The sequence below is a fragment of the Schistocerca cancellata genome, unplaced genomic scaffold (assembly GCF_023864275.1).
Source record: "Schistocerca cancellata isolate TAMUIC-IGC-003103 unplaced genomic scaffold, iqSchCanc2.1 HiC_scaffold_704, whole genome shotgun sequence".
NCBI classification, from domain to species: domain Eukaryota; kingdom Metazoa; phylum Arthropoda; class Insecta; order Orthoptera; family Acrididae; genus Schistocerca; species Schistocerca cancellata.
The window spans coordinates 70582-93530 of NW_026046715.1; the positions used below are offsets into that span (position 1 = coordinate 70582).

General features: G+C 55.0%; 10 non-coding genes and 14 pseudogenes across 10 annotated transcripts; all 24 read left to right on the forward strand.

Annotated features, from left to right (window-relative positions):
• The first annotated feature begins 386 nt into the window (after positions 1 to 386).
• On the forward strand, positions 387 to 505 carry LOC126140304 (5S ribosomal RNA). The gene has a single exon (XR_007528875.1). It is a non-coding gene; the product is annotated as a 5S ribosomal RNA (ribosomal RNA).
• An 854-nt stretch (positions 506 to 1359) lies between these two features.
• On the forward strand, positions 1360 to 1479 carry LOC126140247 (5S ribosomal RNA; annotated as a pseudogene).
• Positions 1480 to 2334: 855 nt separating this feature from the next.
• Positions 2335 to 2453, forward strand: LOC126140305 (5S ribosomal RNA). Its single transcript, XR_007528876.1, has one exon. It is a non-coding gene; the product is annotated as a 5S ribosomal RNA (ribosomal RNA).
• An 854-nt stretch (positions 2454 to 3307) lies between these two features.
• LOC126140308 (5S ribosomal RNA) lies at positions 3308 to 3426 on the forward strand. Its single transcript, XR_007528878.1, has one exon. It is a non-coding gene; the product is annotated as a 5S ribosomal RNA (ribosomal RNA).
• Positions 3427 to 4280: 854 nt separating this feature from the next.
• On the forward strand, positions 4281 to 4399 carry LOC126140309 (5S ribosomal RNA). Its single transcript, XR_007528879.1, has one exon. It is a non-coding gene; the product is annotated as a 5S ribosomal RNA (ribosomal RNA).
• An 854-nt stretch (positions 4400 to 5253) lies between these two features.
• Positions 5254 to 5372, forward strand: LOC126140310 (5S ribosomal RNA). Its single transcript, XR_007528880.1, has one exon. It is a non-coding gene; the product is annotated as a 5S ribosomal RNA (ribosomal RNA).
• Positions 5373 to 6226: 854 nt separating this feature from the next.
• LOC126140248 (5S ribosomal RNA) lies at positions 6227 to 6346 on the forward strand (annotated as a pseudogene).
• Positions 6347 to 7206: 860 nt separating this feature from the next.
• LOC126140311 (5S ribosomal RNA) lies at positions 7207 to 7325 on the forward strand. Its single transcript, XR_007528881.1, has one exon. It is a non-coding gene; the product is annotated as a 5S ribosomal RNA (ribosomal RNA).
• Positions 7326 to 8178: 853 nt separating this feature from the next.
• LOC126140249 (5S ribosomal RNA) lies at positions 8179 to 8298 on the forward strand (annotated as a pseudogene).
• An 855-nt stretch (positions 8299 to 9153) lies between these two features.
• On the forward strand, positions 9154 to 9272 carry LOC126140312 (5S ribosomal RNA). Its single transcript, XR_007528882.1, has one exon. It is a non-coding gene; the product is annotated as a 5S ribosomal RNA (ribosomal RNA).
• Positions 9273 to 10125: 853 nt separating this feature from the next.
• Positions 10126 to 10244, forward strand: LOC126140208 (5S ribosomal RNA). Its single transcript, XR_007528828.1, has one exon. It is a non-coding gene; the product is annotated as a 5S ribosomal RNA (ribosomal RNA).
• Positions 10245 to 11100: 856 nt separating this feature from the next.
• LOC126140252 (5S ribosomal RNA) lies at positions 11101 to 11220 on the forward strand (annotated as a pseudogene).
• An 854-nt stretch (positions 11221 to 12074) lies between these two features.
• Positions 12075 to 12194, forward strand: LOC126140253 (5S ribosomal RNA; annotated as a pseudogene).
• An 857-nt stretch (positions 12195 to 13051) lies between these two features.
• Positions 13052 to 13171, forward strand: LOC126140254 (5S ribosomal RNA; annotated as a pseudogene).
• Positions 13172 to 14025: 854 nt separating this feature from the next.
• LOC126140255 (5S ribosomal RNA) lies at positions 14026 to 14145 on the forward strand (annotated as a pseudogene).
• An 856-nt stretch (positions 14146 to 15001) lies between these two features.
• On the forward strand, positions 15002 to 15120 carry LOC126140209 (5S ribosomal RNA). The gene has a single exon (XR_007528829.1). It is a non-coding gene; the product is annotated as a 5S ribosomal RNA (ribosomal RNA).
• An 853-nt stretch (positions 15121 to 15973) lies between these two features.
• On the forward strand, positions 15974 to 16093 carry LOC126140256 (5S ribosomal RNA; annotated as a pseudogene).
• Positions 16094 to 16950: 857 nt separating this feature from the next.
• Positions 16951 to 17069, forward strand: LOC126140210 (5S ribosomal RNA). Its single transcript, XR_007528830.1, has one exon. It is a non-coding gene; the product is annotated as a 5S ribosomal RNA (ribosomal RNA).
• An 856-nt stretch (positions 17070 to 17925) lies between these two features.
• On the forward strand, positions 17926 to 18045 carry LOC126140257 (5S ribosomal RNA; annotated as a pseudogene).
• Positions 18046 to 18899: 854 nt separating this feature from the next.
• Positions 18900 to 19019, forward strand: LOC126140258 (5S ribosomal RNA; annotated as a pseudogene).
• Positions 19020 to 19876: 857 nt separating this feature from the next.
• On the forward strand, positions 19877 to 19996 carry LOC126140259 (5S ribosomal RNA; annotated as a pseudogene).
• Positions 19997 to 20851: 855 nt separating this feature from the next.
• On the forward strand, positions 20852 to 20971 carry LOC126140260 (5S ribosomal RNA; annotated as a pseudogene).
• Positions 20972 to 21829: 858 nt separating this feature from the next.
• Positions 21830 to 21949, forward strand: LOC126140261 (5S ribosomal RNA; annotated as a pseudogene).
• Positions 21950 to 22809: 860 nt separating this feature from the next.
• LOC126140264 (5S ribosomal RNA) lies at positions 22810 to 22931 on the forward strand (annotated as a pseudogene).
• Positions 22932 to 22949: the final 18 nt, after the last annotated feature.

The following is a 22949-nucleotide window of genomic DNA, read 5'->3' on the forward strand; positions in this document are numbered from 1 at the left end:
TGAGGCGCGGCGAGGCGAGGCGAGGCGAGGCGAGGAAGCCCACATCGCTACCAGTGGGCCCTCCAGCACGACACTGCCACACCCCGCACAGGCCCTCCGCTGAACACCAGGGACAAGATGCGTCCTCCGCTAGTGTCGAAGGCTGAACGCGCCCAGCGAATGACAGGGGGTGCAACGAGCAGCAGTGCGTCTCACACACGCGGCGGTGCGCCCGCCAATTCGGCCGTCACTCTGCTGGGACGCCGGGCGCGCCTCCCCGCGCCGTCCTCGAGGAACTGGCGGTTGCGGAAGGAAGCGCTTTCGTCAAATGCGGCCGAAAACTAACATTTTGTGTGTTGGGAGAAAAGTCGAACGCGAATTCTGCCGTGCTCCTACATTAGATGAGCGCCAACGGCCATACCATGATGAATACACCGGTTCTCGTCCGATCACCGAAGTTAAGCATCATCGGGCCCTGCTAGTACTTGGATGGGTGACCGCCTGGGAAACCCGGGTGCTGTTGGCTCCCTTCCTGTTTTTTTTTTTTTGTTATGTCGCCAGCCCAATTTTCAAACTACCTTTCTGTTGTGACAAAGATGCTTCCTTAAACCGTTTAAACTACTGTAATGGTACGATAATGCAGTAATTAACTCAGTTTGAGGGAGAATGTGCTAACCAAGTTTGCCAAGAAGACTTTGAAAACGACAAAACAGTACGAATTGGCAGGTGATTTCTGAAATACGTCACCGCCTATTGTTGTGTAGGAATGTAGAGTTCCAAATTTGATTTGTAACCACGAATTTATTCCTTAGTCGTCTCGTCTCGTCTCGTCTCGTCTCGTCCCGCAGACGTTTTTCGTGCTTGCGCTGTCATATGGACCACGACCCGAGCGGCAGCGAGCGGCAGTCGAGCAAAGTCGGGACAAGTCGGGACGGGGACAGGGACAGGGATAGGAATGGTGCGAATGCACTGCAAACTACGCAGACACCTGGTGTGAGGCGCGGCGAGGCGAGGCGAGGCGAGGCGAGGAAGCCCACATCGCTACCAGTGGGCCCTCCAGCACGACACTGCCACACCCCGCACAGGCCCTCCGCTGAACACCAGGGACAAGATGCGTCCTCCGCTAGTGTCGAAGGCTGAACGCGCCCAGCGAATGACAGGGGGTGCAACGAGCAGCAGTGCGTCTCACACACGCGGCGGTGCGCCCGCCAATTCGGCCGTCACTCTGCTGGGTCGCCGGGCGCGCCTCCCCGCGCCGTCCTCGAGGAACTGGCGGTTGCGGAAGGAAGCGCTTTCGTCAAATGCGGCCGAAAACTAACATTTTGTGTGTTGGGAGAAAAGCCGAACGCGAATTCTGCCGTGCTCCTACATTAGATGAGCGCCAACGGCGATACCATGATGAATACACCGGTTCTCGTCCGACCACCGAAGTTAAGCATCATCATGCCCGGCTAGTACTTGGATGGGTGACCGCCTGGGTCAACCCGGGTGCTGTTGGCTCCCTTCCCGTTTTTTTTTTTTTTGTTATGTTGCCAGCCCAATTTTCAAACTACGTTTCTGTTGTGACAAAGATGCTTCCTTAAGCCTTTTAAACTACTGTAATGGTACGAAAATGCAGTAATTAACTCAGTTTGAGGGAGAATGTGCTAACCAAGTTTGCCAAGAAGACTTTGAAAACGACAAAACAGTACGAATCGGCAGGTGATTTCTGAAATACGTCACCGCCTATTGTTGTGTAGGAATGTAGAGTTCCAAATTTGATTTGTAACCACGAATTTATTCCTTAGTCGTCTCGTCTCGTCTCGTCTCGTCTCGTCCCGCAGACGTTTTTCGTGCTTGCGCTGTCATATGGACCACGACCCGAGCGGCAGCGAGCGGCAGTCGAGCAAAGTCGGGACAAGTCGGGACGGGGACAGGGACAGGGATAGGAATGGTGCGAATGCACTGCAAACTACGCAGACACCTGGTGTGAGGCGCGGCGAGGCGAGGCGAGGCGAGGCGAGGAAGCCCACATCGCTACCAGTGGGCCCTCCAGCACGACACTGCCACACCCCGCACAGGCCCTCCGCTGAACACCAGGGACAAGATGCGTCCTCCGCTAGTGTCGAAGGCTGAACGCGCCCAGCGAATGACAGGGGGTGCAACGAGCAGCAGTGCGTCTCACACACGCGGCGGTGCGCCCGCCAATTCGGCCGTCACTCTGCTGGGACGCCGGGCGCGCCTCCCCGCGCCGTCCTCGAGGAACTGGCGGTTGCGGAAGGAAGCGCTTTCGTCAAATGCGGCCGAAAACTAACATTTTGTGTGTTGGGAGAAAAGCCGAACGCGAATTCTGCCGTGCTCCTACATTAGATGAGCGCCAACGGCCATACCATGATGAATACACCGGTTCTCGTCCGATCACCGAAGTTAAGCATCATCGGGCCCTGCTAGTACTTGGATGGGTGACCGCCTGGGAAACCCGGGTGCTGTTGGCTCCCTTCCTGTTTTTTTTTTTTTGTTATGTCGCCAGCCCAATTTTCAAACTACCTTTCTGTTGTGACAAAGATGCTTCCTTAAACCGTTTAAACTACTGTAATGGTACGATAATGCAGTAATTAACTCAGTTTGAGGGAGAATGTGCTAACCAAGTTTGCCAAGAAGACTTTGAAAACGACAAAACAGTACGAATTGGCAGGTGATTTCTGAAATACGTCACCGCCTATTGTTGTGTAGGAATGTAGAGTTCCAAATTTGATTTGTAACCACGAATTTATTCCTTAGTCGTCTCGTCTCGTCTCGTCTCGTCTCGTCCCGCAGACGTTTTTCGTGCTTGCGCTGTCATATGGACCACGACCCGAGCGGCAGCGAGCGGCAGTCGAGCAAAGTCGGGACAAGTCGGGACGGGGACAGGGACAGGGATAGGAATGGTGCGAATGCACTGCAAACTACGCAGACACCTGGTGTGAGGCGCGGCGAGGCGAGGCGAGGCGAGGCGAGGAAGCCCACATCGCTACCAGTGGGCCCTCCAGCACGACACTGCCACACCCCGCACAGGCCCTCCGCTGAACACCAGGGACAAGATGCGTCCTCCGCTAGTGTCGAAGGCTGAACGCGCCCAGCGAATGACAGGGGGTGCAACGAGCAGCAGTGCGTCTCACACACGCGGCGGTGCGCCCGCCAATTCGGCCGTCACTCTGCTGGGACGCCGGGCGCGCCTCCCCGCGCCGTCCTCGAGGAACTGGCGGTTGCGGAAGGAAGCGCTTTCGTCAAATGCGGCCGAAAACTAACATTTTGTGTGTTGGGAGAAAAGCCGAACGCGAATTCTGCCGTGCTCCTACATTAGATGAGCGCCAACGGCCATACCATGATGAATACACCGGTTCTCGTCCGATCACCGAAGTTAAGCATCATCGGGCCCTGCTAGTACTTGGATGGGTGACCGCCTGGGAAACCCGGGTGCTGTTGGCTCCCTTCCTGTTTTTTTTTTTTTGTTATGTCGCCAGCCCAATTTTCAAACTACCTTTCTGTTGTGACAAAGATGCTTCCTTAAACCGTTTAAACTACTGTAATGGTACGATAATGCAGTAATTAACTCAGTTTGAGGGAGAATGTGCTAACCAAGTTTGCCAAGAAGACTTTGAAAACGACAAAACAGTACGAATTGGCAGGTGATTTCTGAAATACGTCACCGCCTATTGTTGTGTAGGAATGTAGAGTTCCAAATTTGATTTGTAACCACGAATTTATTCCTTAGTCGTCTCGTCTCGTCTCGTCTCGTCTCGTCCCGCAGACGTTTTTCGTGCTTGCGCTGTCATATGGACCACGACCCGAGCGGCAGCGAGCGGCAGTCGAGCAAAGTCGGGACAAGTCGGGACGGGGACAGGGACAGGGATAGGAATGGTGCGAATGCACTGCAAACTACGCAGACACCTGGTGTGAGGCGCGGCGAGGCGAGGCGAGGCGAGGCGAGGAAGCCCACATCGCTACCAGTGGGCCCTCCAGCACGACACTGCCACACCCCGCACAGGCCCTCCGCTGAACACCAGGGACAAGATGCGTCCTCCGCTAGTGTCGAAGGCTGAACGCGCCCAGCGAATGACAGGGGGTGCAACGAGCAGCAGTGCGTCTCACACACGCGGCGGTGCGCCCGCCAATTCGGCCGTCACTCTGCTGGGACGCCGGGCGCGCCTCCCCGCGCCGTCCTCGAGGAACTGGCGGTTGCGGAAGGAAGCGCTTTCGTCAAATGCGGCCGAAAACTAACATTTTGTGTGTTGGGAGAAAAGCCGAACGCGAATTCTGCCGTGCTCCTACATTAGATGAGCGCCAACGGCCATACCATGATGAATACACCGGTTCTCGTCCGATCACCGAAGTTAAGCATCATCGGGCCCTGCTAGTACTTGGATGGGTGACCGCCTGGGAAACCCGGGTGCTGTTGGCTCCCTTCCTGTTTTTTTTTTTTTGTTATGTCGCCAGCCCAATTTTCAAACTACCTTTCTGTTGTGACAAAGATGCTTCCTTAAACCGTTTAAACTACTGTAATGGTACGATAATGCAGTAATTAACTCAGTTTGAGGGAGAATGTGCTAACCAAGTTTGCCAAGAAGACTTTGAAAACGACAAAACAGTACGAATTGGCAGGTGATTTCTGAAATACGTCACCGCCTATTGTTGTGTAGGAATGTAGAGTTCCAAATTTGATTTGTAACCACGAATTTATTCCTTAGTCGTCTCGTCTCGTCTCGTCTCGTCTCGTCCCGCAGACGTTTTTCGTGCTTGCGCTGTCATATGGACCACGACCCGAGCGGCAGCGAGCGGCAGTCGAGCAAAGTCGGGACAAGTCGGGACGGGGACAGGGACAGGGATAGGAATGGTGCGAATGCACTGCAAACTACGCAGACACCTGGTGTGAGGCGCGGCGAGGCGAGGCGAGGCGAGGCGAGGAAGCCCACATCGCTACCAGTGGGCCCTCCAGCACGACACTGCCACACCCCGCACAGGCCCTCCGCTGAACACCAGGGACAAGATGCGTCCTCCGCTAGTGTCGAAGGCTGAACGCGCCCAGCGAATGACAGGGGGTGCAACGAGCAGCAGTGCGTCTCACACACGCGGCGGTGCGCCCGCCAATTCGGCCGTCACTCTGCTGGGACGCCGGGCGCGCCTCCCCGCGCCGTCCTCGAGGAACTGGCGGTTGCGGAAGGAAGCGCTTTCGTCAAATGCGGCCGAAAACTAACATTTTGTGTGTTGGGAGAAAAGTCGAACGCGAATTCTGCCGTGCTCCTACATTAGATGAGCGCCAACGGCCATACCATGATGAATACACCGGTTCTCGTCCGATCACCGAAGTTAAGCATCATCGGGCCCTGCTAGTACTTGGATGGGTGACCGCCTGGGAAACCCGGGTGCTGTTGGCTCCCTTCCTGTTTTTTTTTTTTTGTTATGTCGCCAGCCCAATTTTCAAACTACCTTTCTGTTGTGACAAAGATGCTTCCTTAAACCGTTTAAACTACTGTAATGGTACGATAATGCAGTAATTAACTCAGTTTGAGGGAGAATGTGCTAACCAAGTTTGCCAAGAAGACTTTGAAAACGACAAAACAGTACGAATTGGCAGGTGATTTCTGAAATACGTCACCGCCTATTGTTGTGTAGGAATGTAGAGTTCCAAATTTGATTTGTAACCACGAATTTATTCCTTAGTCGTCTCGTCTCGTCTCGTCTCGTCTCGTCCCGCAGACGTTTTTCGTGCTTGCGCTGTCATATGGACCACGACCCGAGCGGCAGCGAGCGGCAGTCGAGCAAAGTCGGGACAAGTCGGGACGGGGACAGGGACAGGGATAGGAATGGTGCGAATGCACTGCAAACTACGCAGACACCTGGTGTGAGGCGCGGCGAGGCGAGGCGAGGCGAGGCGAGGAAGCCCACATCGCTACCAGTGGGCCCTCCAGCACGACACTGCCACACCCCGCACAGGCCCTCCGCTGAACACCAGGGACAAGATGCGTCCTCCGCTAGTGTCGAAGGCTGAACGCGCCCAGCGAATGACAGGGGGTGCAACGAGCAGCAGTGCGTCTCACACACGCGGCGGTGCGCCCGCCAATTCGGCCGTCACTCTGCTGGGTCGCCGGGCGCGCCTCCCCGCGCCGTCCTCGAGGAACTGGCGGTTGCGGAAGGAAGCGCTTTCGTCAAATGCGGCCGAAAACTAACATTTTGTGTGTTGGGAGAAAAGCCGAACGCGAATTCTGCCGTGCTCCTACATTAGATGAGCGCCAACGGCGATACCATGATGAATACACCGGTTCTCGTCCGACCACCGAAGTTAAGCATCATCATGCCCGGCTAGTACTTGGATGGGTGACCGCCTGGGTCAACCCGGGTGCTGTTGGCTCCCTTCCCGTTTTTTTTTTTTTTGTTATGTTGCCAGCCCAATTTTCAAACTACGTTTCTGTTGTGACAAAGATGCTTCCTTAAGCCTTTTAAACTACTGTAATGGTACGAAAATGCAGTAATTAACTCAGTTTGAGGGAGAATGTGCTAACCAAGTTTGCCAAGAAGACTTTGAAAACGACAAAACAGTACGAATCGGCAGGTGATTTCTGAAATACGTCACCGCCTATTGTTGTGTAGGAATGTAGAGTTCCAAATTTGATTTGTAACCACGAATTTATTCCTTAGTCGTCTCGTCTCGTCTCGTCTCGTCTCGTCCCGCAGACGTTTTTCGTGCTTGCGCTGTCATATGGACCACGACCCGAGCGGCAGCGAGCGGCAGTCGAGCAAAGTCGGGACAAGTCGGGACGGGGACAGGGACAGGGATAGGAATGGTGCGAATGCACTGCAAACTACGCAGACACCTGGTGTGAGGCGCGGCGAGGCGAGGCGAGGCGAGGCGAGGCGAGGAAGCCCACATCGCTACCAGTGGGCCCTCCAGCACGACACTGCCACACCCCGCACAGGCCCTCCGCTGAACACCAGGGACAAGATGCGTCCTCCGCTAGTGTCGAAGGCTGAACGCGCCCAGCGAATGACAGGGGGTGCAACGAGCAGCAGTGCGTCTCACACACGCGGCGGTGCGCCCGCCAATTCGGCCGTCACTCTGCTGGGACGCCGGGCGCGCCTCCCCGCGCCGTCCTCGAGGAACTGGCGGTTGCGGAAGGAAGCGCTTTCGTCAAATGCGGCCGAAAACTAACATTTTGTGTGTTGGGAGAAAAGCCGAACGCGAATTCTGCCGTGCTCCTACATTAGATGAGCGCCAACGGCCATACCATGATGAATACACCGGTTCTCGTCCGATCACCGAAGTTAAGCATCATCGGGCCCTGCTAGTACTTGGATGGGTGACCGCCTGGGAAACCCGGGTGCTGTTGGCTCCCTTCCTGTTTTTTTTTTTTGTTATGTCGCCAGCCCAATTTTCAAACTACCTTTCTGTTGTGACAAAGATGCTTCCTTAAACCGTTTAAACTACTGTAATGGTACGATAATGCAGTAATTAACTCAGTTTGAGGGAGAATGTGCTAACCAAGTTTGCCAAGAAGACTTTGAAAACGACAAAACAGTACGAATTGGCAGGTGATTTCTGAAATACGTCACCGCCTATTGTTGTGTAGGAATGTAGAGTTCCAAATTTGATTTGTAACCACGAATTTATTCCTTAGTCGTCTCGTCTCGTCTCGTCTCGTCTCGTCCCGCAGACGTTTTTCGTGCTTGCGCTGTCATATGGACCACGACCCGAGCGGCAGCGAGCGGCAGTCGAGCAAAGTCGGGACAAGTCGGGACGGGGACAGGGACAGGGATAGGAATGGTGCGAATGCACTGCAAACTACGCAGACACCTGGTGTGAGGCGCGGCGAGGCGAGGCGAGGCGAGGCGAGGAAGCCCACATCGCTACCAGTGGGCCCTCCAGCACGACACTGCCACACCCCGCACAGGCCCTCCGCTGAACACCAGGGACAAGATGCGTCCTCCGCTAGTGTCGAAGGCTGAACGCGCCCAGCGAATGACAGGGGGTGCAACGAGCAGCAGTGCGTCTCACACACGCGGCGGTGCGCCCGCCAATTCGGCCGTCACTCTGCTGGGTCGCCGGGCGCGCCTCCCCGCGCCGTCCTCGAGGAACTGGCGGTTGCGGAAGGAAGCGCTTTCGTCAAATGCGGCCGAAAACTAACATTTTGTGTGTTGGGAGAAAAGCCGAACGCGAATTCTGCCGTGCTCCTACATTAGATGAGCGCCAACGGCGATACCATGATGAATACACCGGTTCTCGTCCGACCACCGAAGTTAAGCATCATCATGCCCGGCTAGTACTTGGATGGGTGACCGCCTGGGTCAACCCGGGTGCTGTTGGCTCCCTTCCCGTTTTTTTTTTTTTTGTTATGTTGCCAGCCCAATTTTCAAACTACGTTTCTGTTGTGACAAAGATGCTTCCTTAAGCCTTTTAAACTACTGTAATGGTACGAAAATGCAGTAATTAACTCAGTTTGAGGGAGAATGTGCTAACCAAGTTTGCCAAGAAGACTTTGAAAACGACAAAACAGTACGAATCGGCAGGTGATTTCTGAAATACGTCACCGCCTATTGTTGTGTAGGAATGTAGAGTTCCAAATTTGATTTGTAACCACGAATTTATTCCTTAGTCGTCTCGTCTCGTCTCGTCTCGTCTCGTCCCGCAGACGTTTTTCGTGCTTGCGCTGTCATATGGACCACGACCCGAGCGGCAGCGAGCGGCAGTCGAGCAAAGTCGGGACAAGTCGGGACGGGGACAGGGACAGGGATAGGAATGGTGCGAATGCACTGCAAACTACGCAGACACCTGGTGTGAGGCGCGGCGAGGCGAGGCGAGGCGAGGCGAGGAAGCCCACATCGCTACCAGTGGGCCCTCCAGCACGACACTGCCACACCCCGCACAGGCCCTCCGCTGAACACCAGGGACAAGATGCGTCCTCCGCTAGTGTCGAAGGCTGAACGCGCCCAGCGAATGACAGGGGGTGCAACGAGCAGCAGTGCGTCTCACACACGCGGCGGTGCGCCCGCCAATTCGGCCGTCACTCTGCTGGGACGCCGGGCGCGCCTCCCCGCGCCGTCCTCGAGGAACTGGCGGTTGCGGAAGGAAGCGCTTTCGTCAAATGCGGCCGAAAACTAACATTTTGTGTGTTGGGAGAAAAGCCGAACGCGAATTCTGCCGTGCTCCTACATTAGATGAGCGCCAACGGCCATACCATGATGAATACACCGGTTCTCGTCCGATCACCGAAGTTAAGCATCATCGGGCCCTGCTAGTACTTGGATGGGTGACCGCCTGGGAAACCCGGGTGCTGTTGGCTCCCTTCCTGTTTTTTTTTTTTGTTATGTCGCCAGCCCAATTTTCAAACTACCTTTCTGTTGTGACAAAGATGCTTCCTTAAACCGTTTAAACTACTGTAATGGTACGATAATGCAGTAATTAACTCAGTTTGAGGGAGAATGTGCTAACCAAGTTTGCCAAGAAGACTTTGAAAACGACAAAACAGTACGAATTGGCAGGTGATTTCTGAAATACGTCACCGCCTATTGTTGTGTAGGAATGTAGAGTTCCAAATTTGATTTGTAACCACGAATTTATTCCTTAGTCGTCTCGTCTCGTCTCGTCTCGTCTCGTCCCGCAGACGTTTTTCGTGCTTGCGCTGTCATATGGACCACGACCCGAGCGGCAGCGAGCGGCATTCGAGCAAAGTCGGGACAAGTCGGGACGGGGACAGGGACAGGGATAGGAATGGTGCGAATGCACTGCAAACTACGCAGACACCTGGTGTGAGGCGCGGCGAGGCGAGGCGAGGCGAGGCGAGGAAGCCCACATCGCTACCAGTGGGCCCTCCAGCACGACACTGCCACACCCCGCACAGGCCCTCCGCTGAACACCAGGGACAAGATGCGTCCTCCGCTAGTGTCGAAGGCTGAACGCGCCCAGCGAATGACAGGGGGTGCAACGAGCAGCAGTGCGTCTCACACACGCGGCGGTGCGCCCGCCAATTCGGCCGTCACTCTGCTGGGACGCCGGGCGCGCCTCCCCGCGCCGTCCTCGAGGAACTGGCGGTTGCGGAAGGAAGCGCTTTCGTCAAATGCGGCCGAAAACTAACATTTTGTGTGTTGGGAGAAAAGCCGAACGCGAATTCTGCCGTGCTCCTACATTAGATGAGCGCCAACGGCCATACCATGATGAATACACCGGTTCTCGTCCGATCACCGAAGTTAAGCATCATCGGGCCCTGCTAGTACTTGGATGGGTGACCGCCTGGGAAACCCGGGTGCTGTTGGCTCCCTTCCTGTTTTTTTTTTTTTTTGTTATGTCGCCAGCCCAATTTTCAAACTACCTTTCTGTTGTGACAAAGATGCTTCCTTAAACCGTTTAAACTACTGTAATGGTACGATAATGCAGTAATTAACTCAGTTTGAGGGAGAATGTGCTAACCAAGTTTGCCAAGAAGACTTTGAAAACGACAAAACAGTACGAATTGGCAGGTGATTTCTGAAATACGTCACCGCCTATTGTTGTGTAGGAATGTAGAGTTCCAAATTTGATTTGTAACCACGAATTTATTCCTTAGTCGTCTCGTCTCGTCTCGTCTCGTCTCGTCCCGCAGACGTTTTTCGTGCTTGCGCTGTCATATGGACCACGACCCGAGCGGCAGCGAGCGGCAGTCGAGCAAAGTCGGGACAAGTCGGGACGGGGACAGGGACAGGGATAGGAATGGTGCGAATGCACTGCAAACTACGCAGACACCTGGTGTGAGGCGCGGCGAGGCGAGGCGAGGCGAGGCGAGGAAGCCCACATCGCTACCAGTGGGCCCTCCAGCACGACACTGCCACACCCCGCACAGGCCCTCCGCTGAACACCAGGGACAAGATGCGTCCTCCGCTAGTGTCGAAGGCTGAACGCGCCCAGCGAATGACAGGGGGTGCAACGAGCAGCAGTGCGTCTCACACACGCGGCGGTGCGCCCGCCAATTCGGCCGTCACTCTGCTGGGACGCCGGGCGCGCCTCCCCGCGCCGTCCTCGAGGAACTGGCGGTTGCGGAAGGAAGCGCTTTCGTCAAATGCGGCCGAAAACTAACATTTTGTGTGTTGGGAGAAAAGCCGAACGCGAATTCTGCCGTGCTCCTACATTAGATGAGCGCCAACGGCGATACCATGATGAATACACCGGTTCTCGTCCGACCACCGAAGTTAAGCATCATCATGCCCGGCTAGTACTTGGATGGGTGACCGCCTGGGTCAACCCGGGTGCTGTTGGCTCCCTTCCCGTTTTTTTTTTTTTGTTATGTTGCCAGCCCAATTTTCAAACTACGTTTCTGTTGTGACAAAGATGCTTCCTTAAGCCTTTTAAACTACTGTAATGGTACGAAAATGCAGTAATTAACTCAGTTTGAGGGAGAATGTGCTAACCAAGTTTGCCAAGAAGACTTTGAAAACGACAAAACAGTACGAATTGGCAGGTGATTTCTGAAATACGTCACCGCCTATTGTTGTGTAGGAATGTAGAGTTCCAAATTTGATTTGTAACCACGAATTTATTCCTTAGTCGTCTCGTCTCGTCTCGTCTCGTCTCGTCCCGCAGACGTTTTTCGTGCTTGCGCTGTCATATGGACCACGACCCGAGCGGCAGCGAGCGGCAGTCGAGCAAAGTCGGGACAAGTCGGGACGGGGACAGGGACAGGGATAGGAATGGTGCGAATGCACTGCAAACTACGCAGACACCTGGTGTGAGGCGCGGCGAGGCGAGGCGAGGCGAGGCGAGGAAGCCCACATCGCTACCAGTGGGCCCTCCAGCACGACACTGCCACACCCCGCACAGGCCCTCCGCTGAACACCAGGGACAAGATGCGTCCTCCGCTAGTGTCGAAGGCTGAACGCGCCCAGCGAATGACAGGGGGTGCAACGAGCAGCAGTGCGTCTCACACACGCGGCGGTGCGCCCGCCAATTCGGCCGTCACTCTGCTGGGACGCCGGGCGCGCCTCCCCGCGCCGTCCTCGAGGAACTGGCGGTTGCGGAAGGAAGCGCTTTCGTCAAATGCGGCCGAAAACTAACATTTTGTGTGTTGGGAGAAAAGCCGAACGCGAATTCTGCCGTGCTCCTACATTAGATGAGCGCCAACGGCGATACCATGATGAATACACCGGTTCTCGTCCGACCACCGAAGTTAAGCATCATCATGCCCGGCTAGTACTTGGATGGGTGACCGCCTGGGTCAACCCGGGTGCTGTTGGCTCCCTTCCCGTTTTTTTTTTTTTTTTGTTATGTTGCCAGCCCAATTTTCAAACTACGTTTCTGTTGTGACAAAGATGCTTCCTTAAGCCTTTTAAACTACTGTAATGGTACGAAAATGCAGTAATTAACTCAGTTTGAGGGAGAATGTGCTAACCAAGTTTGCCAAGAAGACTTTGAAAACGACAAAACAGTACGAATCGGCAGGTGATTTCTGAAATACGTCACCGCCTATTGTTGTGTAGGAATGTAGAGTTCCAAATTTGATTTGTAACCACGAATTTATTCCTTAGTCGTCTCGTCTCGTCTCGTCTCGTCTCGTCCCGCAGACGTTTTTCGTGCTTGCGCTGTCATATGGACCACGACCCGAGCGGCAGCGAGCGGCAGTCGAGCAAAGTCGGGACAAGTCGGGACGGGGACAGGGACAGGGATAGGAATGGTGCGAATGCACTGCAAACTACGCAGACACCTGGTGTGAGGCGCGGCGAGGCGAGGCGAGGCGAGGCGAGGAAGCCCACATCGCTACCAGTGGGCCCTCCAGCACGACACTGCCACACCCCGCACAGGCCCTCCGCTGAACACCAGGGACAAGATGCGTCCTCCGCTAGTGTCGAAGGCTGAACGCGCCCAGCGAATGACAGGGGGTGCAACGAGCAGCAGTGCGTCTCACACACGCGGCGGTGCGCCCGCCAATTCGGCCGTCACTCTGCTGGGACGCCGGGCGCGCCTCCCCGCGCCGTCCTCGAGGAACTGGCGGTTGCGGAAGGAAGCGCTTTCGTCAAATGCGGCCGAAAACTAACATTTTGTGTGTTGGGAGAAAAGCCGAACGCGAATTCTGCCGTGCTCCTACATTAGATGAGCGCCAACGGCGATACCATGATGAATACACCGGTTCTCGTCCGACCACCGAAGTTAAGCATCATCATGCCCGGCTAGTACTTGGATGGGTGACCGCCTGGGTCAACCCGGGTGCTGTTGGCTCCCTTCCCGTTTTTTTTTTTTTGTTATGTTGCCAGCCCAATTTTCAAACTACGTTTCTGTTGTGACAAAGATGCTTCCTTAAGCCTTTTAAACTACTGTAATGGTACGAAAATGCAGTAATTAACTCAGTTTGAGGGAGAATGTGCTAACCAAGTTTGCCAAGAAGACTTTGAAAACGACAAAACAGTACGAATTGGCAGGTGATTTCTGAAATACGTCACCGCCTATTGTTGTGTAGGAATGTAGAGTTCCAAATTTGATTTGTAACCACGAATTTATTCCTTAGTCGTCTCGTCTCGTCTCGTCTCGTCTCGTCCCGCAGACGTTTTTCGTGCTTGCGCTGTCATATGGACCACGACCCGAGCGGCAGCGAGCGGCAGTCGAGCAAAGTCGGGACAAGTCGGGACGGGGACAGGGACAGGGATAGGAATGGTGCGAATGCACTGCAAACTACGCAGACACCTGGTGTGAGGCGCGGCGAGGCGAGGCGAGGCGAGGCGAGGAAGCCCACATCGCTACCAGTGGGCCCTCCAGCACGACACTGCCACACCCCGCACAGGCCCTCCGCTGAACACCAGGGACAAGATGCGTCCTCCGCTAGTGTCGAAGGCTGAACGCGCCCAGCGAATGACAGGGGGTGCAACGAGCAGCAGTGCGTCTCACACACGCGGCGGTGCGCCCGCCAATTCGGCCGTCACTCTGCTGGGACGCCGGGCGCGCCTCCCCGCGCCGTCCTCGAGGAACTGGCGGTTGCGGAAGGAAGCGCTTTCGTCAAATGCGGCCGAAAACTAACATTTTGTGTGTTGGGAGAAAAGCCGAACGCGAATTCTGCCGTGCTCCTACATTAGATGAGCGCCAACGGCGATACCATGATGAATACACCGGTTCTCGTCCGACCACCGAAGTTAAGCATCATCATGCCCGGCTAGTACTTGGATGGGTGACCGCCTGGGTCAACCCGGGTGCTGTTGGCTCCCTTCCCGTTTTTTTTTTTTTTTGTTATGTTGCCAGCCCAATTTTCAAACTACGTTTCTGTTGTGACAAAGATGCTTCCTTAAGCCTTTTAAACTACTGTAATGGTACGAAAATGCAGTAATTAACTCAGTTTGAGGGAGAATGTGCTAACCAAGTTTGCCAAGAAGACTTTGAAAACGACAAAACAGTACGAATCGGCAGGTGATTTCTGAAATACGTCACCGCCTATTGTTGTGTAGGAATGTAGAGTTCCAAATTTGATTTGTAACCACGAATTTATTCCTTAGTCGTCTCGTCTCGTCTCGTCTCGTCTCGTCCCGCAGACGTTTTTCGTGCTTGCGCTGTCATATGGACCACGACCCGAGCGGCAGCGAGCGGCAGTCGAGCAAAGTCGGGACAAGTCGGGACGGGGACAGGGACAGGGATAGGAATGGTGCGAATGCACTGCAAACTACGCAGACACCTGGTGTGAGGCGCGGCGAGGCGAGGCGAGGCGAGGCGAGGAAGCCCACATCGCTACCAGTGGGCCCTCCAGCACGACACTGCCACACCCCGCACAGGCCCTCCGCTGAACACCAGGGACAAGATGCGTCCTCCGCTAGTGTCGAAGGCTGAACGCGCCCAGCGAATGACAGGGGGTGCAACGAGCAGCAGTGCGTCTCACACACGCGGCGGTGCGCCCGCCAATTCGGCCGTCACTCTGCTGGGACGCCGGGCGCGCCTCCCCGCGCCGTCCTCGAGGAACTGGCGGTTGCGGAAGGAAGCGCTTTCGTCAAATGCGGCCGAAAACTAACATTTTGTGTGTTGGGAGAAAAGCCGAACGCGAATTCTGCCGTGCTCCTACATTAGATGAGCGCCAACGGCCATACCATGATGAATACACCGGTTCTCGTCCGATCACCGAAGTTAAGCATCATCGGGCCCTGCTAGTACTTGGATGGGTGACCGCCTGGGAAACCCGGGTGCTGTTGGCTCCCTTCCTGTTTTTTTTTTTTGTTATGTCGCCAGCCCAATTTTCAAACTACCTTTCTGTTGTGACAAAGATGCTTCCTTAAACCGTTTAAACTACTGTAATGGTACGATAATGCAGTAATTAACTCAGTTTGAGGGAGAATGTGCTAACCAAGTTTGCCAAGAAGACTTTGAAAACGACAAAACAGTACGAATTGGCAGGTGATTTCTGAAATACGTCACCGCCTATTGTTGTGTAGGAATGTAGAGTTCCAAATTTGATTTGTAACCACGAATTTATTCCTTAGTCGTCTCGTCTCGTCTCGTCTCGTCTCGTCCCGCAGACGTTTTTCGTGCTTGCGCTGTCATATGGACCACGACCCGAGCGGCAGCGAGCGGCAGTCGAGCAAAGTCGGGACAAGTCGGGACGGGGACAGGGACAGGGATAGGAATGGTGCGAATGCACTGCAAACTACGCAGACACCTGGTGTGAGGCGCGGCGAGGCGAGGCGAGGCGAGGCGAGGAAGCCCACATCGCTACCAGTGGGCCCTCCAGCACGACACTGCCACACCCCGCACAGGCCCTCCGCTGAACACCAGGGACAAGATGCGTCCTCCGCTAGTGTCGAAGGCTGAACGCGCCCAGCGAATGACAGGGGGTGCAACGAGCAGCAGTGCGTCTCACACACGCGGCGGTGCGCCCGCCAATTCGGCCGTCACTCTGCTGGGTCGCCGGGCGCGCCTCCCCGCGCCGTCCTCGAGGAACTGGCGGTTGCGGAAGGAAGCGCTTTCGTCAAATGCGGCCGAAAACTAACATTTTGTGTGTTGGGAGAAAAGCCGAACGCGAATTCTGCCGTGCTCCTACATTAGATGAGCGCCAACGGCGATACCATGATGAATACACCGGTTCTCGTCCGACCACCGAAGTTAAGCATCATCATGCCCGGCTAGTACTTGGATGGGTGACCGCCTGGGTCAACCCGGGTGCTGTTGGCTCCCTTCCCGTTTTTTTTTTTTTTTTGTTATGTTGCCAGCCCAATTTTCAAACTACGTTTCTGTTGTGACAAAGATGCTTCCTTAAGCCTTTTAAACTACTGTAATGGTACGAAAATGCAGTAATTAACTCAGTTTGAGGGAGAATGTGCTAACCAAGTTTGCCAAGAAGACTTTGAAAACGACAAAACAGTACGAATCGGCAGGTGATTTCTGAAATACGTCACCGCCTATTGTTGTGTAGGAATGTAGAGTTCCAAATTTGATTTGTAACCACGAATTTATTCCTTAGTCGTCTCGTCTCGTCTCGTCTCGTCTCGTCCCGCAGACGTTTTTCGTGCTTGCGCTGTCATATGGACCACGACCCGAGCGGCAGCGAGCGGCAGTCGAGCAAAGTCGGGACAAGTCGGGACGGGGACAGGGACAGGGATAGGAATGGTGCGAATGCACTGCAAACTACGCAGACACCTGGTGTGAGGCGCGGCGAGGCGAGGCGAGGCGAGGCGAGGAAGCCCACATCGCTACCAGTGGGCCCTCCAGCACGACACTGCCACACCCCGCACAGGCCCTCCGCTGAACACCAGGGACAAGATGCGTCCTCCGCTAGTGTCGAAGGCTGAACGCGCCCAGCGAATGACAGGGGGTGCAACGAGCAGCAGTGCGTCTCACACACGCGGCGGTGCGCCCGCCAATTCGGCCGTCACTCTGCTGGGACGCCGGGCGCGCCTCCCCGCGCCGTCCTCGAGGAACTGGCGGTTGCGGAAGGAAGCGCTTTCGTCAAATGCGGCCGAAAACTAACATTTTGTGTGTTGGGAGAAAAGCCGAACGCGAATTCTGCCGTGCTCCTACATTAGATGAGCGCCAACGGCCATACCATGATGAATACACCGGTTCTCGTCCGATCACCGAAGTTAAGCATCATCGGGCCCTGCTAGTACTTGGATGGGTGACCGCCTGGGAAACCCGGGTGCTGTTGGCTCCCTTCCTGTTTTTTTTTTTTTTTGTTATGTCGCCAGCCCAATTTTCAAACTACCTTTCTGTTGTGACAAAGATGCTTCCTTAAACCGTTTAAACTACTGTAATGGTACGATAATGCAGTAATTAACTCAGTTTGAGGGAGAATGTGCTAACCAAGTTTGCCAAGAAGACTTTGAAAACGACAAAACAGTACGAATTGGCAGGTGATTTCTGAAATACGTCACCGCCTATTGTTGTGTAGGAATGTAGAGTTCCAAATTTGATTTGTAACCACGAATTTATTCCTTAGTCGTCTCGTCTCGTCTCGTCTCGTCTCGTCCCGCAGACGTTTTTCGTGCTTGCGCTGTCATATGGACCACGACCCGAGCGGCAGCGAGCGGCAGTCGAGCAAAGTCGGGACAAGTCGGGACGGGGACAGGGACAGGGATAGGAATGGTGCGAATGCACTGCAAACTACGCAGACACCTGGTGTGAGGCGCGGCGAGGCGAGGCGAGGCGAGGCGAGGAAGCCCACATCGCTACCAGTGGGCCCTCCAGCACGACACTGCCACACCCCGCACAGGCCCTCCGCTGAACACCAGGGACAAGATGCGTCCTCCGCTAGTGTCGAAGGCTGAACGCGCCCAGCGAATGACAGGGGGTGCAACGAGCAGCAGTGCGTCTCACACACGCGGCGGTGCGCCCGCCAATTCGGCCGTCACTCTGCTGGGACGCCGGGCGCGCCTCCCCGCGCCGTCCTCGAGGAACTGGCGGTTGCGGAAGGAAGCGCTTTCGTCAAATGCGGCCGAAAACTAACATTTTGTGTGTTGGGAGAAAAGCCGAACGCGAATTCTGCCGTGCTCCTACATTAGATGAGCGCCAACGGCGATACCATGATGAATACACCGGTTCTCGTCCGACCACCGAAGTTAAGCATCATCATGCCCGGCTAGTACTTGGATGGGTGACCGCCTGGGTCAACCCGGGTGCTGTTGGCTCCCTTCCCGTTTTTTTTTTTTTGTTATGTTGCCAGCCCAATTTTCAAACTACGTTTCTGTTGTGACAAAGATGCTTCCTTAAGCCTTTTAAACTACTGTAATGGTACGAAAATGCAGTAATTAACTCAGTTTGAGGGAGAATGTGCTAACCAAGTTTGCCAAGAAGACTTTGAAAACGACAAAACAGTACGAATTGGCAGGTGATTTCTGAAATACGTCACCGCCTATTGTTGTGTAGGAATGTAGAGTTCCAAATTTGATTTGTAACCACGAATTTATTCCTTAGTCGTCTCGTCTCGTCTCGTCTCGTCTCGTCCCGCAGACGTTTTTCGTGCTTGCGCTGTCATATGGACCACGACCCGAGCGGCAGCGAGCGGCAGTCGAGCAAAGTCGGGACAAGTCGGGACGGGGACAGGGACAGGGATAGGAATGGTGCGAATGCACTGCAAACTACGCAGACACCTGGTGTGAGGCGCGGCGAGGCGAGGCGAGGCGAGGCGAGGAAGCCCACATCGCTACCAGTGGGCCCTCCAGCACGACACTGCCACACCCCGCACAGGCCCTCCGCTGAACACCAGGGACAAGATGCGTCCTCCGCTAGTGTCGAAGGCTGAACGCGCCCAGCGAATGACAGGGGGTGCAACGAGCAGCAGTGCGTCTCACACACGCGGCGGTGCGCCCGCCAATTCGGCCGTCACTCTGCTGGGACGCCGGGCGCGCCTCCCCGCGCCGTCCTCGAGGAACTGGCGGTTGCGGAAGGAAGCGCTTTCGTCAAATGCGGCCGAAAACTAACATTTTGTGTGTTGGGAGAAAAGCCGAACGCGAATTCTGCCGTGCTCCTACATTAGATGAGCGCCAACGGCGATACCATGATGAATACACCGGTTCTCGTCCGACCACCGAAGTTAAGCATCATCATGCCCGGCTAGTACTTGGATGGGTGACCGCCTGGGTCAACCCGGGTGCTGTTGGCTCCCTTCCCGTTTTTTTTTTTTTTTTGTTATGTTGCCAGCCCAATTTTCAAACTACGTTTCTGTTGTGACAAAGATGCTTCCTTAAGCCTTTTAAACTACTGTAATGGTACGAAAATGCAGTAATTAACTCAGTTTGAGGGAGAATGTGCTAACCAAGTTTGCCAAGAAGACTTTGAAAACGACAAAACAGTACGAATCGGCAGGTGATTTCTGAAATACGTCACCGCCTATTGTTGTGTAGGAATGTAGAGTTCCAAATTTGATTTGTAACCACGAATTTATTCCTTAGTCGTCTCGTCTCGTCTCGTCTCGTCTCGTCCCGCAGACGTTTTTCGTGCTTGCGCTGTCATATGGACCACGACCCGAGCGGCAGCGAGCGGCAGTCGAGCAAAGTCGGGACAAGTCGGGACGGGGACAGGGACAGGGATAGGAATGGTGCGAATGCACTGCAAACTACGCAGACACCTGGTGTGAGGCGCGGCGAGGCGAGGCGAGGCGAGGCGAGGAAGCCCACATCGCTACCAGTGGGCCCTCCAGCACGACACTGCCACACCCCGCACAGGCCCTCCGCTGAACACCAGGGACAAGATGCGTCCTCCGCTAGTGTCGAAGGCTGAACGCGCCCAGCGAATGACAGGGGGTGCAACGAGCAGCAGTGCGTCTCACACACGCGGCGGTGCGCCCGCCAATTCGGCCGTCACTCTGCTGGGACGCCGGGCGCGCCTCCCCGCGCCGTCCTCGAGGAACTGGCGGTTGCGGAAGGAAGCGCTTTCGTCAAATGCGGCCGAAAACTAACATTTTGTGTGTTGGGAGAAAAGCCGAACGCGAATTCTGCCGTGCTCCTACATTAGATGAGCGCCAACGGCGATACCATGATGAATACACCGGTTCTCGTCCGACCACCGAAGTTAAGCATCATCATGCCCGGCTAGTACTTGGATGGGTGACCGCCTGGGTCAACCCGGGTGCTGTTGGCTCCCTTCCCGTTTTTTTTTTTTTTGTTATGTTGCCAGCCCAATTTTCAAACTACGTTTCTGTTGTGACAAAGATGCTTCCTTAAGCCTTTTAAACTACTGTAATGGTACGAAAATGCAGTAATTAACTCAGTTTGAGGGAGAATGTGCTAACCAAGTTTGCCAAGAAGACTTTGAAAACGACAAAACAGTACGAATTGGCAGGTGATTTCTGAAATACGTCACCGCCTATTGTTGTGTAGGAATGTAGAGTTCCAAATTTGATTTGTAACCACGAATTTATTCCTTAGTCGTCTCGTCTCGTCTCGTCTCGTCTCGTCCCGCAGACGTTTTTCGTGCTTGCGCTGTCATATGGACCACGACCCGAGCGGCAGCGAGCGGCAGTCGAGCAAAGTCGGGACAAGTCGGGACGGGGACAGGGACAGGGATAGGAATGGTGCGAATGCACTGCAAACTACGCAGACACCTGGTGTGAGGCGCGGCGAGGCGAGGCGAGGCGAGGCGAGGAAGCCCACATCGCTACCAGTGGGCCCTCCAGCACGACACTGCCACACCCCGCACAGGCCCTCCGCTGAACACCAGGGACAAGATGCGTCCTCCGCTAGTGTCGAAGGCTGAACGCGCCCAGCGAATGACAGGGGGTGCAACGAGCAGCAGTGCGTCTCACACACGCGGCGGTGCGCCCGCCAATTCGGCCGTCACTCTGCTGGGACGCCGGGCGCGCCTCCCCGCGCCGTCCTCGAGGAACTGGCGGTTGCGGAAGGAAGCGCTTTCGTCAAATGCGGCCGAAAACTAACATTTTGTGTGTTGGGAGAAAAGCCGAACGCGAATTCTGCCGTGCTCCTACATTAGATGAGCGCCAACGGCGATACCATGATGAATACACCGGTTCTCGTCCGACCACCGAAGTTAAGCATCATCATGCCCGGCTAGTACTTGGATGGGTGACCGCCTGGGTCAACCCGGGTGCTGTTGGCTCCCTTCCCGTTTTTTTTTTTTTTTGTTATGTTGCCAGCCCAATTTTCAAACTACGTTTCTGTTGTGACAAAGATGCTTCCTTAAGCCTTTTAAACTACTGTAATGGTACGAAAATGCAGTAATTAACTCAGTTTGAGGGAGAATGTGCTAACCAAGTTTGCCAAGAAGACTTTGAAAACGACAAAACAGTACGAATCGGCAGGTGATTTCTGAAATACGTCACCGCCTATTGTTGTGTAGGAATGTAGAGTTCCAAATTTGATTTGTAACCACGAATTTATTCCTTAGTCGTCTCGTCTCGTCTCGTCTCGTCTCGTCCCGCAGACGTTTTTCGTGCTTGCGCTGTCATATGGACCACGACCCGAGCGGCAGCGAGCGGCAGTCGAGCAAAGTCGGGACAAGTCGGGACGGGGACAGGGACAGGGATAGGAATGGTGCGAATGCACTGCAAACTACGCAGACACCTGGTGTGAGGCGCGGCGAGGCGAGGCGAGGCGAGGCGAGGAAGCCCACATCGCTACCAAGTGGGCCCTCCAGCACGACACTGCCACACCCCGCACAGGCCCTCCGCTGAACACCAGGGACAAGATGCGTCCTCCGCTAGTGTCGAAGGCTGAACGCGCCCAGCGAATGACAGGGGGTGCAACGAGCAGCAGTGCGTCTCACACACGCGGCGGTGCGCCCGCCAATTCGGCCGTCACTCTGCTGGGACGCCGGGCGCGCCTCCCCCGCGCCGTCCTCGAGGAACTGGCGGTTGCGGAAGGAAGCGCTTTCGTCAAATGCGGCCGAAAACTAACATTTTGTGTGTTGGGAGAAAAGCCGAACGCGAATTCTGCCGTGCTCCTACATTAGATGAGCGCCAACGGCGATACCATGATGAATACACCGGTTCTCGTCCGACCACCGAAGTTAAGCATCATCATGCCCGGCTAGTACTTGGATGGGTGACCGCCTGGGTCAACCCGGGTGCTGTTGGCTCCCTTCCCGTTTTTTTTTTTTTTTTGTTATGTTGCCAGCCCAATTTTCAACTACGTTTCTGGTTGTGACAAAGATGCTTCCTTAAGCCTTTTAAACTACTGTAATGGTACGAAAATGCAGTAATTAACTCAGTTTGAGGGAGAATGTGCTAACCAAGTTTGCCAAGAAGACTTTGAAAACGACAAAACAGTACGAATCGGCAGGTGATTTCTGAAATACGTCACCGCCTATTGTTGTGTAGGAATGTAGAGTTCCAAATTTGATTTGTAACCACGAATTTATTCCCTTAGTCGTCTCGTCTCGTCTCGTCTCGTCTCGTCCCGCAGACGTTTTTCGTGCTTGCGCTGTCATATGGACCACGACCCGAGCGGCAGCGAGCGGCAGTCGAGCAAAGTCGGGACAAGTCGGGACGGGGACAGGGGACAGGGATAGGAATGTGCGAATGCACTGCAAACTACGCAGACACCTGGTGTGAGGCGCGGCGAGGCGAGGCGAGGCGAGGCGAGGAAGCCCACATCGCTACCAGTGGGCCCTCCAGCACGACACTGCCACACCCCGCACAGGCCCTCCGCTGAACACCAGGGACAAGATGCGTCCTCCGCTAGTGTCGAAGGCTGAACGCGCCCAGCGAATGACAGGGGGTGCAACGAGCAGCAGTGCGTCTCACACACGCGGCGGGTGCGCCGCCAATTCGGCCGTCACTCTGCTGGGACGCCGGGCGCGCCTCCCCGCGCCGTCCTCGAGGAACTGGCGGTTTGCGGAAGGAAGCGCTTTCGTCAAATGCGGCCGAAAACTAACATTTTGTGTGTTGGGAGAAAAGCCGAAACGCGAATTCTGCCGTGCTCCTACATTAGATGAGCGCCAACGGCGATACCATGATGAATACACCGGTTCTCGTCCGACCACCGAAGTTAAGGCATCATCATGCCCCGGCTAGTACTTGGATGGGTGACCGCCTGGGTCAACCCGGGTGCTGTTGGCTCCCCTTCCCGTTTTTTTT